The sequence below is a fragment of the Aedes aegypti genome, chromosome 3 (assembly GCF_002204515.2).
Source record: "Aedes aegypti strain LVP_AGWG chromosome 3, AaegL5.0 Primary Assembly, whole genome shotgun sequence".
In the NCBI taxonomy this organism is placed as follows: Eukaryota; Metazoa; Arthropoda; class Insecta; order Diptera; family Culicidae; genus Aedes; species Aedes aegypti.
In genome coordinates this window covers 60,207,191-60,221,520 of record NC_035109.1, presented here as the reverse complement: position 1 = coordinate 60,221,520, position 14,330 = coordinate 60,207,191, and the positions used below count along the sequence as shown (strand labels likewise).

Here is a 14,330-nt window from a genome sequence, read left to right as displayed (position 1 = left end):
GTAGGGCAAACCATACTATTTCAAATGTTCTAGCACAGTGTAGCCTTTTAACTGATTTACGATTTCCTGTGTTCTTGGAGGGTGCCCTGATCGAGGTGTCCGGTGATGATGATTGTCCCCATAAAATTTCTTTAAAGAAATTTATTGATAAAAAAGGTCTCGGCAAAGAAATAAATAGGCAAAATTACTAAAGGAACATCTAAGACGTAAAATAGCTGCGAATTATTGGCGAAAAACAAGGCCTAATTAAAAACATATCTCTTCAAGGAATTTCGAACTTACCTAAGGCTTCAAAAAAAAAAGTAAAAAAATCGGTCATAATTTTTGATTCCAGCAATATGTTCTTTCTCTGTTCTTCATTTTTTTTCAATAATTTTGTATTAATGAACTTTTTAATTTATCTCTAAACTACGTTTTAACAAGTAAGTTTTTTACAGTCTCAAGAATTTTAGTGATCAAATTAGTTAATGTATATCGAAGAGTGGTTTATACCTTTTGCTTCAAATCTTTTAGAAAGTAGTCAAATAATATTGAGATTTGCTAAAAATTGTTACACCTTGAAAAAGTTCAAACTATGCCCTAACATTTTTTTTTTCTAAATAATCGTTGATTCTGTCAAATTATTCTTGGCAGTCCAAACCGATGTCGCGCTTCTTTTGCAATTTTCTCGAACATCAGCAGACAAATTACGTTTTTGCCTGTTTAAATGTATGCCCTGCTCAATCCTCTACCAATTCACACCGATAGACTTGTTAAAACCTTCTTGGAAACTTATTTATAACGCTTCGAACAACCAATATCCGTGTGACTAATGTCGGCAGCCTTAAATATTCTCTTCGGCAGATTTTCCATAAGAACTGTAGGCAAATCTCCAAATCAGTCGCACTTTGAGGCGTGTTCATTTGAATTGATGCCATCTATGGTGAAATTGTTCGTCCAGTCTCGGCAATCTCGTCAACGGGAAGCTGACAAAACAAAGAAACATCTGAATGTTTTCATTGATGTGTTTTGAAGAAAAAAATCTGTGTATCTGGCATTTGAAATTTGGTTGACGATAATAGTAGAATGGTGCCAAAGCCGTAAATGACCCTAGTTTTCCCAAAAAAGTTATTAAAAACTTTTTCGCAATGTTCATTATAAGTCCTTCAGAAATATATTTCAATTATCCTGCAGTTTATTGTTTATTCATCCAGCTCATTGATTCACCTCTAGAGAAAAAATATACATAATCACTTATCTTAGGTTGTTTCGATCTGATTTTACATTTTGTTGTTTCTCCTTCCTTCACATGACGTATTCTTAGGCACCTTCGTACAAAAATTCGTACTCCAAAAAGCAACATTTTAAAGAATCTAAAGGAGAAAAATGAATTCCAGGAGTTTTAAAATTTTTCAGAGTTCTAATAGGTATGGCTCCTGATTTCTGAAAATCCATCAGGAATTCCTCAACGAATTTTCAAAGTTATACAAAAATTTACTCCAAGTTTTAAATTATGCATTTTGTTATAAAACATTTTTAGCAGAGTTCTTGATAATATCCGCCAATATTTTCACCTTCAACTTTTACAGTTCTACCACAATAGTTAAAAGTTTTTAGATTAATCTGCCATATGAAAGCTTCGGAGTTCATGCGAAACATTTTCTAAAATGTAAGATACAAACAGAAGCAAAAATCCCTTGTGTTTTAATATAAACCATTGTCTTTTATAAAGACGACAAAAATTAACAAGATTTTTTGTAGTTAATCCTACAAAAACGCCAAAGCTTTTTCTGTGAGTAACAGGACGTCAGGACGTCAGAAAGTTCCAAAAATTGTACGATTAATTATTGAGTTTCCCGATAAGAGTTCAATATTTTTCCAAATTCAATTTGAACTTTAATAATAAAAAAAGAGAAATCTCTGAACAAATTTCTCGAAAATTTTTTGATTATTTGCACGGAAGAGTTTATGGAAGAATAGCTGAACACATTCCACTAAAACTTTGAACTGATTGAATTGAAAAAATATGGGTAAGGAATTCGGAGATTAATTCAAATTGATTTTGAGATAAATCTAAAGAAACACTTAGACAATTTCTTTGAAAAAATGGAGATAGATTTGTTGAAAACTTCTCTGAGAAATCACTAAGAACATTTTCTCAGTTAAATCTTATTTCATTATTTATGAAAACCTTGTGGAATATTAGGAGAAATCAAGAGAGAATCAATAATTTTTGCTGTGAATTTTTCAAGCAATCCTCTACAGGGTGTTGACTCAATTTGGAAAATAAAATTCCCTGACTTTCCCCGACCTTCCAGTTATTTTTCGGAAACATTTCAGAGTACTGAATTTGGTTTAAAGACGAAATAAAAATATAGTTGTTGGGCTCAGCGCTACATTTTGTTTACCAATCGCAGTACACTTTCTACGACATTCTAGATTTTGATGTATTACTTCAAGTGCCGTCAAATTTTGAGCAACTACAAGGAAAATTAAGGTCTTTATTTGGAACGTAATAGGTCGTATAAAGAAAAAGCTTTCGCTCAGTTTAGCAAAGGCTTTCACTTTACTCGAATACAACTGTTAGATAATTTTCTAGATCGTGTTTTAAAGCTAGTATGATTATACTGATCACTTGAGTGTTTTCTTTCAAAGCTCACAAGAAAACGTTCGGTAAATGTTATAATTTTAATTTCACCGGAAAAGGCTGATGAAATTGTCAATAAAATTAAATTTATGATAGCGGGGATGATCCAGACATAACAAATTGCAAAGAATCGCAGATTGAACACTTAAGGAGAATTTCAGAAGAATCTCCAGAATATCTGGGGATTTTTTTGTGTTCATTCTGCGGTTCTAAACATCATTATAGGAAAGCTCCTAATGAAAATCCCAAAGTAGCGCTTGGAACTTTATTCATCACATTTTCAAAATTCTCTATAGTTTGTTTTATAGATAATAAAATATACTTTACTTTACCGTACATAACAGCGCTTTATCAATGGTTAATAGCTAAGATTGATTACCCATTTCGTCCAACAAATTTATCGTATTCAATAATTTGCAGATAATCAACACGTTTGATGTTGTAATATAGTATTGATAGATAATTTTCCCTGACCTGTAGTGAAATTCTCTGACTTTCCAGGTCAAAAATTGGATTCCCTGACTTTCCAGGTTTTTCCAGGTAGTCGACACCCTGGCTTTAAGAATTTCAGAGAGATTTTTGAACACAATTTTGGTAGTATTTATTGTAATATTTCTTGGAGAAATCCCAAGTATTTCCAGAAAATCCTTAATACAGCATTAATGCACAACTTAATGATATTTTCAACAATTAAAATTTATGTGTAATAAGTACGTAGTTTAGCTTCATGGAGAAATGTTTAAAATTCTGATGTCTTCTTTTGAGCAATTTGATACAGTTTCTTCGAAAAAATCCAGATTATAAAGCCTAAAGAAACTCCGGGAAAAATCTGTTCAATAATAACTACTTATTCCGTGGGAGTCCTAGCAAAAACTGAGTGAAAACTGGTAAAGCCGTTCTTGCACTGGAAAAGTACGGAAATAGTTCATGAAGAGATCCCCGATACTTGAAAAGTTTGTGCAAGAACTTCAAAGGGATATTCTTCGTGAGTTCTTTGGAAAAATTCTTGAAGGATTTTTTTACTGGAGTAGACAAAGAATTGATATTTTCCGTAATTATTATTATTATTATTAATATTTATTTAGGACACTTTACCATACGTGTGGCATTCGTGTCGAATTTTCCGTAATGAAAATTTACAAGCATTACTCATATTCAGAGATAATAGCTGATATTAGAGAAAAACACAAAGAGATAAAATCAACGGAAATTTTCGCAAACTACAAAATTTGCGAAAATCATGATTATTACTTCGGTAAATCAAAAATTTTCTAGGCCCCCCCTAGGCCCCCTCCAGGAAAAAATCCTAGCTACGCCAATGAGCATGAGTAACTAATTGGCTACAAAGATGACTAGAGTCGGTTAAGACCAAGTCAATCGTAGATGGATTTCTAGAAGAGGAAAAACATGTAGGGCTATCAGGGTTTTGAATTGAGAAATATCCTGAAGAGCACTCATCAAATAAAATTCTGCCGTTGGAATTACTTTGAGAATTTACCTCTTTAACTTTCTTATCTATTCTTTCTTTCACTAAATCATACAATTTCTCATTATCTCACATACAGAAAATGTTGGGGGCCTGGCACCCTCCAGAACCATCCGGCTCCCCTATTTTTAATGATAGTAAAAAAAATTAACATGAAGCAAAATCTTCTGAATCAATGTACCTGACTCTTGTTATTGACAAAAATTCTTCAGTAGTTGCGTTATTTTCTGTTGTTCAACACTATAGTGAGAAAACCTCGCTTATCTTATACAGCATAAACGTGGCGGTTCTGACTTCGGTGAATCGTGCGACAACCGAAAGGTTAACCGTCCGCCTGTCGATCCATTGGTTACTGTTAGAACTTGTTGTATGTGATAAGCGCAATTTTTCGACATTCAGATTTGAAAAGTCCGGTTTTTTTCTGAAAAATCCAAATAATGCTGTTTCAGCATAAAGCAGCATATTTACTGCACTTTGATTTCTCATGTTTTTGGAGCATACCCTGCTCGAGGTGTTTGGTGATGATGATGATTTTCCTTATGAGAATTCACTAAAGAAATTAATACATTAACTTCAACTCGTATAATATCCGAAAAAATAATTATAAAATTGACAAAATTAGTTAAAAAATTTTCTCAGACATTGCATTGCGGAAATTTTTGACAAAAAATAAGGCTCAACTTTCAAGAATTTCGGCATGGCCAAGTTTTATTCAGATGAATGGCAGAAATATAACCTCGTGTGAAAAAATGTACCAAAATCGACCATAGTGTTTTATTCCAGCTCTTTTTGAATTGGATTTAATTTTTTAAGCATTTTCGCATGAATGAATTTGTTGCTTTTTGATATTCTTTATAAACTTTTAGTTTAATCAAATTCCTCAAGGAATATTTAACCTTCCAGTCGTCGCGCGGTTTGACACTGTCAGTACCATCACGCCGCTGTTGTAAACGAAAAGCGAGGTTTTTTCCCCAGTGTTGTACAAAATACAACAGCGCGACGACTGAAGTGTTAAGGGTGGCTATTGATTTTTTTTTTTAATTTGTCAAATAATATTGTGAATTCCTTCCTTCTATGTCTACTTTCTATTAGCAAATTGATTCCGGAAAATATTGAGTTGTGTTTGATCCTTCGACCTTGACGCATGCTCCTGCGGGGGCGGGCGATGAGGGCAGGATCAAACATGTCGCGCGTCGGTCGAGTGAAAGTGAAAAAGTGCCGCGTTCGATTAGTTCATTTTGTGTTTTCGACGTTGACGCTTGCTCCTGGGCAGTGCGTCAAAAAAGCCCGAGCAGTCGTCAGTTGTTTTCCCTCTCGGGTCACGCGCCTATTTTCTCTGAGTGCTTTTATATAGCCGAGCAAACGAGTGAAGCTGAAAATGGATTGTTGCCGGATCAATTGTTGAACTCGTTTCATGCTACTATTTCTAATCTTTTATCTAATCTAATTTTTTATTAATGTCTATTTTTTTTTCAAAACACTTTTTTCCTTTATTTTTGTAATTAAAAAAAACTTGCGAAAGGTTCACTTTATTCAATAAACTCTGAAAGGTTCGTCACGTCAAGTGTCGGCATAATTGTTCTCTACATGTTCATATCAAATGAAAATATTATATTTACATATAAGCATGTTTATATCTCACCAATAATTATTTATCATGGTCTAATCGCTTATCAAAGTGAATTCTGTGATCCAACGATCCTCCCCATTAACAAACATCCCTCCCAGTAACCTTTGTCGAGATGCAGAGGCAAACACGGTCTCCGAATAGCAAAGGTTACACACTAACATTCCTTCCCCCAATCCCACCTGACTGCAAGGACCTGGCCGGCGCCGTTATTGACCCTGTGTAAATAGAGGCACTGAATTATGCACACTGAAGAAGATTCACTATGGGCGGTTTCCATACAGACTGGCGGCCAAAAATATTTTTTCCATCTCATGTCGTATTTATGAGTTTTATGATACAAATTTAATGTTTTATTTTCAAAAACAAGTTTTCGAGACTAACTTTTGAATTTGGCCTATAGCGAAATATTAAACTTTGTTACTTATAATGCATATAAGCCATTTATGCGATTAACGTTGTGCAAACCATTATAAATATTAAAACTTACATAGAAATGATGATATGAATGATTTAGCGAAATTCAGTTATTTTCTGAATTAATTTTTTAGCTGTTTTTAATAGAATATGGTTAAAAATATTGTAAAAATTCAAAAAGCCTTAAATTAAAAAAGTGCAAATTTGTGCAGCTAAATTGTTCACGATCCTTTAGTTTACATCCCAAAATACCCTTGGAACTGAATTTAAGCCTGGGACAACTTGGGACAAAAAAGTACTCGATGGGTTAACTATGAGCTTATTCGATTTTTTTAATCGCTTTATAAAAAAACATCATAAAAACCACTATTTGTAGCTTTTTTTCAATTTTTTTTATTGTTTCTAGGAAGCCTTTTTTGTAAGCTTTCAAATGGTGTAAAAACATTTTACGTAAGTATTATAGAAAAAAAGTTATATTCACTTGAGTAAACCATAGTTTTGTTAATAAAAACCAGTTTTTCTCAATAGGCTCAACTTTGGCACCTCATATCTGAGTGTGCAATGCAAATCATGCCCTAATATTTAGGGGATTTCTTAGCAGACATGTTCACAATGAAATGGCGAACAAAAATTGAAATTTGGGACACGTCACTTTTTTGGTTATTGGCCACCTGATAAGCCATAGTGAGATTATGGCCAATCCCAGCCGACCTTCTAGTTGATTCTTTGTGCATTTTTACTGACTTCGGTCAATCACGGAATAGCAACCATTGATATGTGTAGTCAGTATAAGCTAAGCTAAGCTAAGCAAATTGATTCCGGAAAATATTCCCGGATTTACTTAATCTTTCAAAAGCTAAGTTTTTTCTCGCAATTCCTCCAAAAAGTCAATAATTCTGTCAAATAGAATATAAATATATTTCGCAGAAATGTTTATTAGGAATTCTCTTGTAAATTTGTTTGAAAAGTTTTCCCAAAAATATATTACAAATTATTCCGCAAAGTTCATTAAAAGTGCTTAAACAATATTCCCAAAATACTCCACAAATTACGTCAAAAATTCTACTGTTTTTTGTTGCGAAAATTGTGCTTCAAATTCCCGGATTATTCTAGAATTGAGAAGAAAATTGTTTTTGAAATGTCTCTTGCTTTCGAATCTTTAGAGGAAATTTGTTGCAAACCCCCAAAAAAAATTTTTGCTTTTGGAATTAGCATAGCGGTAAAGGAACCTGTAGATTTATCAATATTTAGCAAAATAACTGGGAAGGGGAAAAGATTTATTAAGATATTCATAAAGAAATTTGTATTGATCTTCCTTAACATACCTCTTTATAAATAATTTTACCAAATATTGGCAGACTCCATATTCTTGGTTTGAATTATGCGATTCGACTGCGGAATTTGAAGAGGCTTTCTGACAGAATTCTAAAAACCAGAAGTCAAGGAAGGATGAATTTCAAGAATAATTTCTAAAGAAGATTGTGATGGACCTTCTTGAGAAATTTGTGTTATTTTTTTATTCATTAGAGAGTTTTTCACTATTCTGTAATTTACCTCCTGAGAGAATATAATAAATTATCTTTCATTGTACCATTACTCGTTTATTGTTCGCTTCAACATTTTGTCATTTCTTCTTCCTTCGCATGACGCTTCGAGAAACTTCGTACAAAAATCTTTCCATCGTCCAAAAAGAAAAAAATTAAAGAATGTTTCCAAAAGGTGAGTAATAGGAGTTTTGAAAAAATGTAGATTTCTTATACGTATGGTTTCTGAATCCTGAAAGTCCATCAGGAATTCCTCATCAAATTTTCAAAGTAATGCAAAAGTTTCCACTAAGATTTAAATACCGTAAAACGGGGTAACTTTGATAATGCGGGTAACTTTGATAATGCGAGACTCTCAACATACTAAACGAAATAACAAAGTTCCTGTTAATCTGTTAAGCAAAACGAATGCAAAAGTAAAGAGTATTAGTATGACACTTCATGTTAAAGCTATTTCCGTTGGAATCAAGTACATTTGAGGATTTATATGCAAATATGGAAAATTTATAAGATTTTAGCAATTTTGAAATCCTCTCAAACAATCTGTTCTACGATCACTATTTGATGGAGTCATAATGAATTCGTCACTTATACTTGATAGCCTAGTTATAGTAGAACTCGAATTCGGTCTCAAAACTCTTAGCGAATACTATTTTTACAAACTGGGACCATTTTTGTAATCTAAGTCAGACATTTCCATATAGCGTTAAACGCCTAAAGATATGCAACGCCCTACAAATGTTCTGTAATTCATTCAATTTTGTTCGAGTGATGCTCCATTATCAAAGTTACCCCAAAACAGAAAACCGACATTCGATTATATGAAAAATTATATATCCATTAAGAATAAATGTATTGGAAATCTATCAACTGGAATAGATAGTTAGGATACCAGTACTTGTTTTAAAAATATTAATTAAAATTATTTGAAACAGCATGCATAAATATTCAAGTTTTCTTCGAAAAAACTATCAAAGTTACCCCGTTTTACGGTACCCTAAAATCTTACATTTTCACGTTAAACTTCTACAGTACTACAAAATAGTCGATAATAGACCCTTCAAAAAAGTTCATGAAACTTCGGTGTTCACACAACATATTATCTAAGACTTAAGTTACAAATACTTTCGTTAAAAATTCCATCCGTTTTAACACCAATCATTTTCTAGAAAATAGAAAATAGAACAAAAATTTTTGTAGCTAATCCTACAAGCTTTTCTGTGAGGTACATTTTCACTAAGTTTCAGAAATTGTGCGATTAAATTCTTGAATTTGACGACAGGAATTAAGTAAATTTTTCCAAATTATATTACAGCTGCAATTATTCGAGAAATTACCAACAAACTTCTTTCAAACCTTTCTTTGTATTTGATTCTTCAGAAATCTGATATGGAGTGATTCGTAGAGGAATTTGTAAAGCAATTCCTGGAAAATATTCAGATATTCCTGGAGCAGTTTTTGAACCAAAAAATTGAGAGTGGATAAATTTTCAAATGTTATTTATGAATGAATCCTGAGATTACAGTCACCCCACAGTTATGGATCAGAATTGGACTAAAACGAGAATATCTCATCAAATACAGGTGCAATTTCGCAGAATATATTTTACCTACGTGAACCATAGATCTGTACAGCATCGCAATCAATCATAATATGCTTAAGAATATTATTTCCGTCCGTTGAAAATAAAATGTCAACTGTATTCCCAGAAGCGTTGATTCATAACTGTGGGGCACTTAAACCCATACCACAGTTATGAATCAACGGATAAGACGATTCCGAAAGAAAGCCAAAACGTATGCTATCAGTAACACACCATTCGTTTACCTCGCAAATAAATTGCTGTTATACTGTTTTGATCCATAATATGAGTAGATTTGATCCATAATAAGGATCCTCTTCTCTTACTGATCCACATCTGTGGGGTGGACATCATTTGGAATTTCGATTAAAATCGACACTTTATGGTAAATAATCGCGAGTTTTGAGCTGTATTCTCTAAAGCAAGAATATTCTGCATTGTCAGAAAGGTAATTTTAAATTGTACAGCGTCACCATGATTTTTAATCATATTTCGTTCTGGAAAATTACTCTTAGTTGATCCATAACTGTGGGGTGACTGTACCATTTGCAAAAAATGGAGTTATTCTAGAGCCTGAAAGAATACTTGACGGAACTTGAAAGAATACTTAATGAAACTTCTGGAGATTTTTTTTGAGAAGTTCAAGAATGAATTGCAAAATCTTAGTAAATCTGGTGTACAATTTCTTTAAAACAAACTCAAAAGAATCGTTAGTGCGGTTTAAAGAAAAAAATATCTGGGAAATGCTTAGATGAATATTTGGTATTTTTTCGGAAGAACCTTAGAAAAACAATAATATAATTCTTTGAGAAATCCCTGAACAAAATACTCGGAAAATATTTGAGTATTTTTGCAGAAGAGTTTTTGAAAGAACAGTTGATCGTATTCCGCTACGAATTTTAAAGGAATGTTCGAATTCATTAAACACTTCTTAGTTAAATATAAAAAAATTGAGAGAGTTTTGAGGTAATGCAAGATTTTGCTCCTTGATTTCAGATAAATAAAAAAATAATTATGCGTGGAAAAATACAAAGAGATTTGCGGAGAACTACTCTGAGAAGTTTTTACCTGGAGAAGTCATTAATTTTTTGCTGCGATTTTTTCAAACAATCCTGTAGTGAGACTTAAAAAAAACTTCAAGAGCAAAACTGTTGGCGAACTCTCTGAAGAATTCGTGGAATTGATCCTTGCTTGATGATTTTGAAAACATTTTTGGAGAGACTCCTATTTTTTTTGTACCATTTTTTTTTGTGAAATCCTTAGAAAGTCCTGAAAATTCTCAACAAATTATTAATGAACAAAGGAGGATACTTGAAATTAACAATTGGAACTTCAGTGCCGGATTTGGGAGCCCGGGGCAGATCTATTGACGGGGGCCCTTGGTTTCCCGCAAGCATAGGAAAGTTTAGTATTATGAAAATAGAATATTCGGAAAAGTCCAAAAAAGTGTAATATTATTCAAATTCGACTATATTCACATCACTACGTGAATGTTGTGTAGAACAAATCATCTGAATAAATAAAACGCTTAAAAAGTCGTACATAATTGATGAAGAGATTGAACTTCAACTGAATCGTTCTCAATCTAGTACAAAATAAAAAATGTTCCAAAGGCTGTATGATTCATCGGGACTTGGATAACAATTGCAAAGATTATATTACTATATTTTCAATTTTGCTGCAGGTGTTTCTATTCAATGAACTTGAGCAACAGTCATATGCTTATTGCTTAGCAAATTGATTTTTTTTTTATTTTATTGTGTTGACATTTTCTGATAACCTACCTTAACTGTTAGAAACAATAATCCTTTCGCAATTGAATTAAACAATATGCTTTTAAATACTCAATTTGATACTCGTAACGATAAAGGAACAAGCGATTGCCTAGCATTGCTTTAATCAGACATTCGACTAGTCTTTGTAGGCAATGAGCAATTGCTTCTAGAAAAGCACATGAGCTATACTTTCGATCAACTAACAATTTTCAGAATTAGTTCTATGAGCCTTCTCCAAGGCTCATATCGTAGTCCCTTGCTTTATTATTTTAATGTTCCAGATGTGTATTGACAAAATGCTTGGACTGTTTGGAAGAACAATATGTGCACGCTTAGACAACTTGCAGATGATGCAATAGTCCCTGTAAATAACCCACGAGCGGAAATCTGGAGAAGACCATAGTAAAATTTCCTTGATAATCTATAAACTTGGGCTAGTAATTTAGTAATCGGGGAAAAATAATTTTAGATCTATAGATTTGGCCAACATTATGACAAAATCTAAACTCTTGGTAATAATTGAAATATTTAAACAAATTCTGTGAAATAGGGACAAAGTTATAGTAAATTTGAAGCTCTATGTAAAATTATAATGTTCTATCAAAACCATGAAAATTATTCTATAAAATTTTAAAAAGCTATAACAAATGGAAAATAGTACAGTAGAATATGGATATATAGAATTCCCGGTAGAACTTCAAATGTGTTTTACTAGTTTTACCCTGGTAGAAAAACCATGAAAATGTATGAATTACCGATTATCTTTGTCTTTTCAAGAATATTCCAGGGCAAAAAGCACTGTATTTTTGACCGTATTATTCCAGAAAGCTGTGACAGCATGGGCGTAAATAGTGGTCAGACTTGAGGACGGCCACGGCCCCTTCTCATGAGAGATAAAAGTCGTAAAGGATTTAGATAACTTTACAGTGCTTGTTTCGATAAAATTTGTGAACTGATTAAAGTGGCGCTCAATCTCATTCAAGGTTTAAGATCAATGTAGAATGCTACCCTCTTAAAGCCGAAAAGCCAAAAAAACAAGCCTTTAAATAAAAAAAACGCTTGCTAGTTCGAAAATATGGACTACTGTTGCTCCCATTTTAAGTTATAACAGTTTCAAAATTGATTGTCTCAAACGAACTTTTGCCCCACCGGTGGGGCAAGAGTTAGAATCAAGTGTGAGGCAAAAGGCCTCTGGCCGCATAATCACGCAAGTTTTGCTAAACATAGAGATAATATGTGGATTTGGAGTAATTTGTAAATTTTGAGAGTATATGTGTGTCGAATTTTTGCTCAGCTGATTCGAACTTTAGCCCCGCTATGGGTAAGAAATTGATTCCATGCATTTATGTAATAACTTATACACCTCAGAGCATCCTGATGATAGGCCTAGAAACGCCCTTACATAAAAAATCGGAGAAGATTTAATCCTTATTTGTTTCCATGCGAATAAAGTTTGACCAAAAAATACAATTTTTACGTTACATGAAATTTTACATGAATGCAGATATATTTAATACGAATAAACGTCTCTGAACAGAATTGATGTGGGAACGGGCCTGGTGTAGTGGCTAGAACACACGCCGAGGACCTGGGATCGCATCCCATCCCCGAGATAAATGAATGAATTTGAATATAAAATAATTAAAAGTTCGCCCCCCCTCCCCTGGCCCGCCAATTAATCTATTTGTTTGTGTTTTACTTTTTTCGCTTCTCGGGGGCCCCCTAGGCACCCCCCCCCCCCCCCCAAATCCGGGCCTGCTTATATGTAATAAGTACCTAGAGGACCCTCCAGGAGAAATTTTTAAAAGAATTTCTTATGCATTCTCGGAATTCTTCAAGAAATTTTTTAAGCAACTCGATAGAGATTCTTCGATAATTTTTTTGTTGAGATAAGAAAGTTTAGAAATGATTTTCCGTGAGAATCGCTGGACGAACTCAGTGAAAACTGCTAAAGGAATTTTTGGAGCAAGCTCTGAAAAGTACGAACATAATTCATGAAGAAATTCCCGTAGGAATTCTCGAAGAAATCTCTTCAAGGCACGTGGTTAAGTACCTAAAATATACCTGTATTTTTTTTTTTGCTGTAATTCTTGAAATATATTTGACTGAATTGAAAATTGAAATTTATAAATATCACTGATGTGCAACGAAACGAAAAAAAAATATACAAATCTGTTAAAACTACGAAATTTGTGAAAATCGTGATTATTGCGACCGACATTACATCTGTATCACAAGTATTTGCTAGGCCCCTCCAGAAAAAAAAATCCCAACTACCCCAATGACATTTACTCAAAGCAAAGCTCAAAGCTTTGAGCCAACCCTTTTCCAGTAGAGAAGCTAGGCAAAATACAGGACGCTTCGATGCTTACTGACTTTAAAATGGTTTGCTCAAATTTTCACCATCTAATTAAATTTCAATCTTGTCGCTCCCTTGCGACGCATATGCACCTAGGGGAAGTGGTGGTAAAATGAACAGTGGTAGTAAAATGAACACCGAAAGGAAGAAAAAAAAATTTCGATGAATTTATATCACGCATGGACGATTTAGTGCCTAAATCTGAGTGTTCGAGTTGATACGTAGGTCAATTGAAGTGAAAATATCAACGAAAACTAAGATTTTAGAAAACCACGTTTGAAAATTAGTACTGACGTAACTTTTAGCTCGAAAGACTTGAGGTTTTTCAGTGAGGTGAATATCGTTATGATGGGATGTCAAATCTGATACAAATAGAATTCTTTATAAATCGATTACAATCATCAATGGATGTATTTGCGGTGGGGCAATGAACATTTTCAGAAATATTTGTTTTGCTCACGTTTTTTGCATGGTATGCGTTTTACCACCCACCGCTGTTCATTTTATCCACATAGTGCAGGTAAAATGAACATTTGCATCGCTTTTTGATAGCGATGAAAATATGTGAAAATTAAGCTATTTTAGTCTGAATCCATGTCACTGTTATATATTACATCCTTATTTTTGCTGATATGCGATAAAACTATACAAATTTCTCGTTTTTCTATCCGAAAAAAGATGATTTACTTAAGGTGTTCATTTTACCACCCCTTCCCCTATTCGTTTCCATCATTTGCTTCTATAGACTCCCTTTTCCTTTGAGTCGCATGACCGCTACAGCCATAAAACACAAATAATACATATGTAGGTTATGAACAAAACAAAATAATATTCTGGAGGCCTTAGCATTATCCTAGGTTAATTCTACATTTCTATATCCCCTGGTGCATCGTAGCTTATCACAAATAACTGGT

At 33.3% G+C, this 14,330-nt stretch overlaps 1 protein-coding gene across 3 annotated transcripts in view; it reads right to left on the bottom strand.

Annotated features, from left to right (window-relative positions):
• Window positions 1-14,330, bottom strand: part of LOC5566566 (uncharacterized family 31 glucosidase KIAA1161) — a 68,977-nt gene that overhangs the window by 43,231 nt on the left and 11,416 nt on the right. The window lies entirely within an intron of this gene.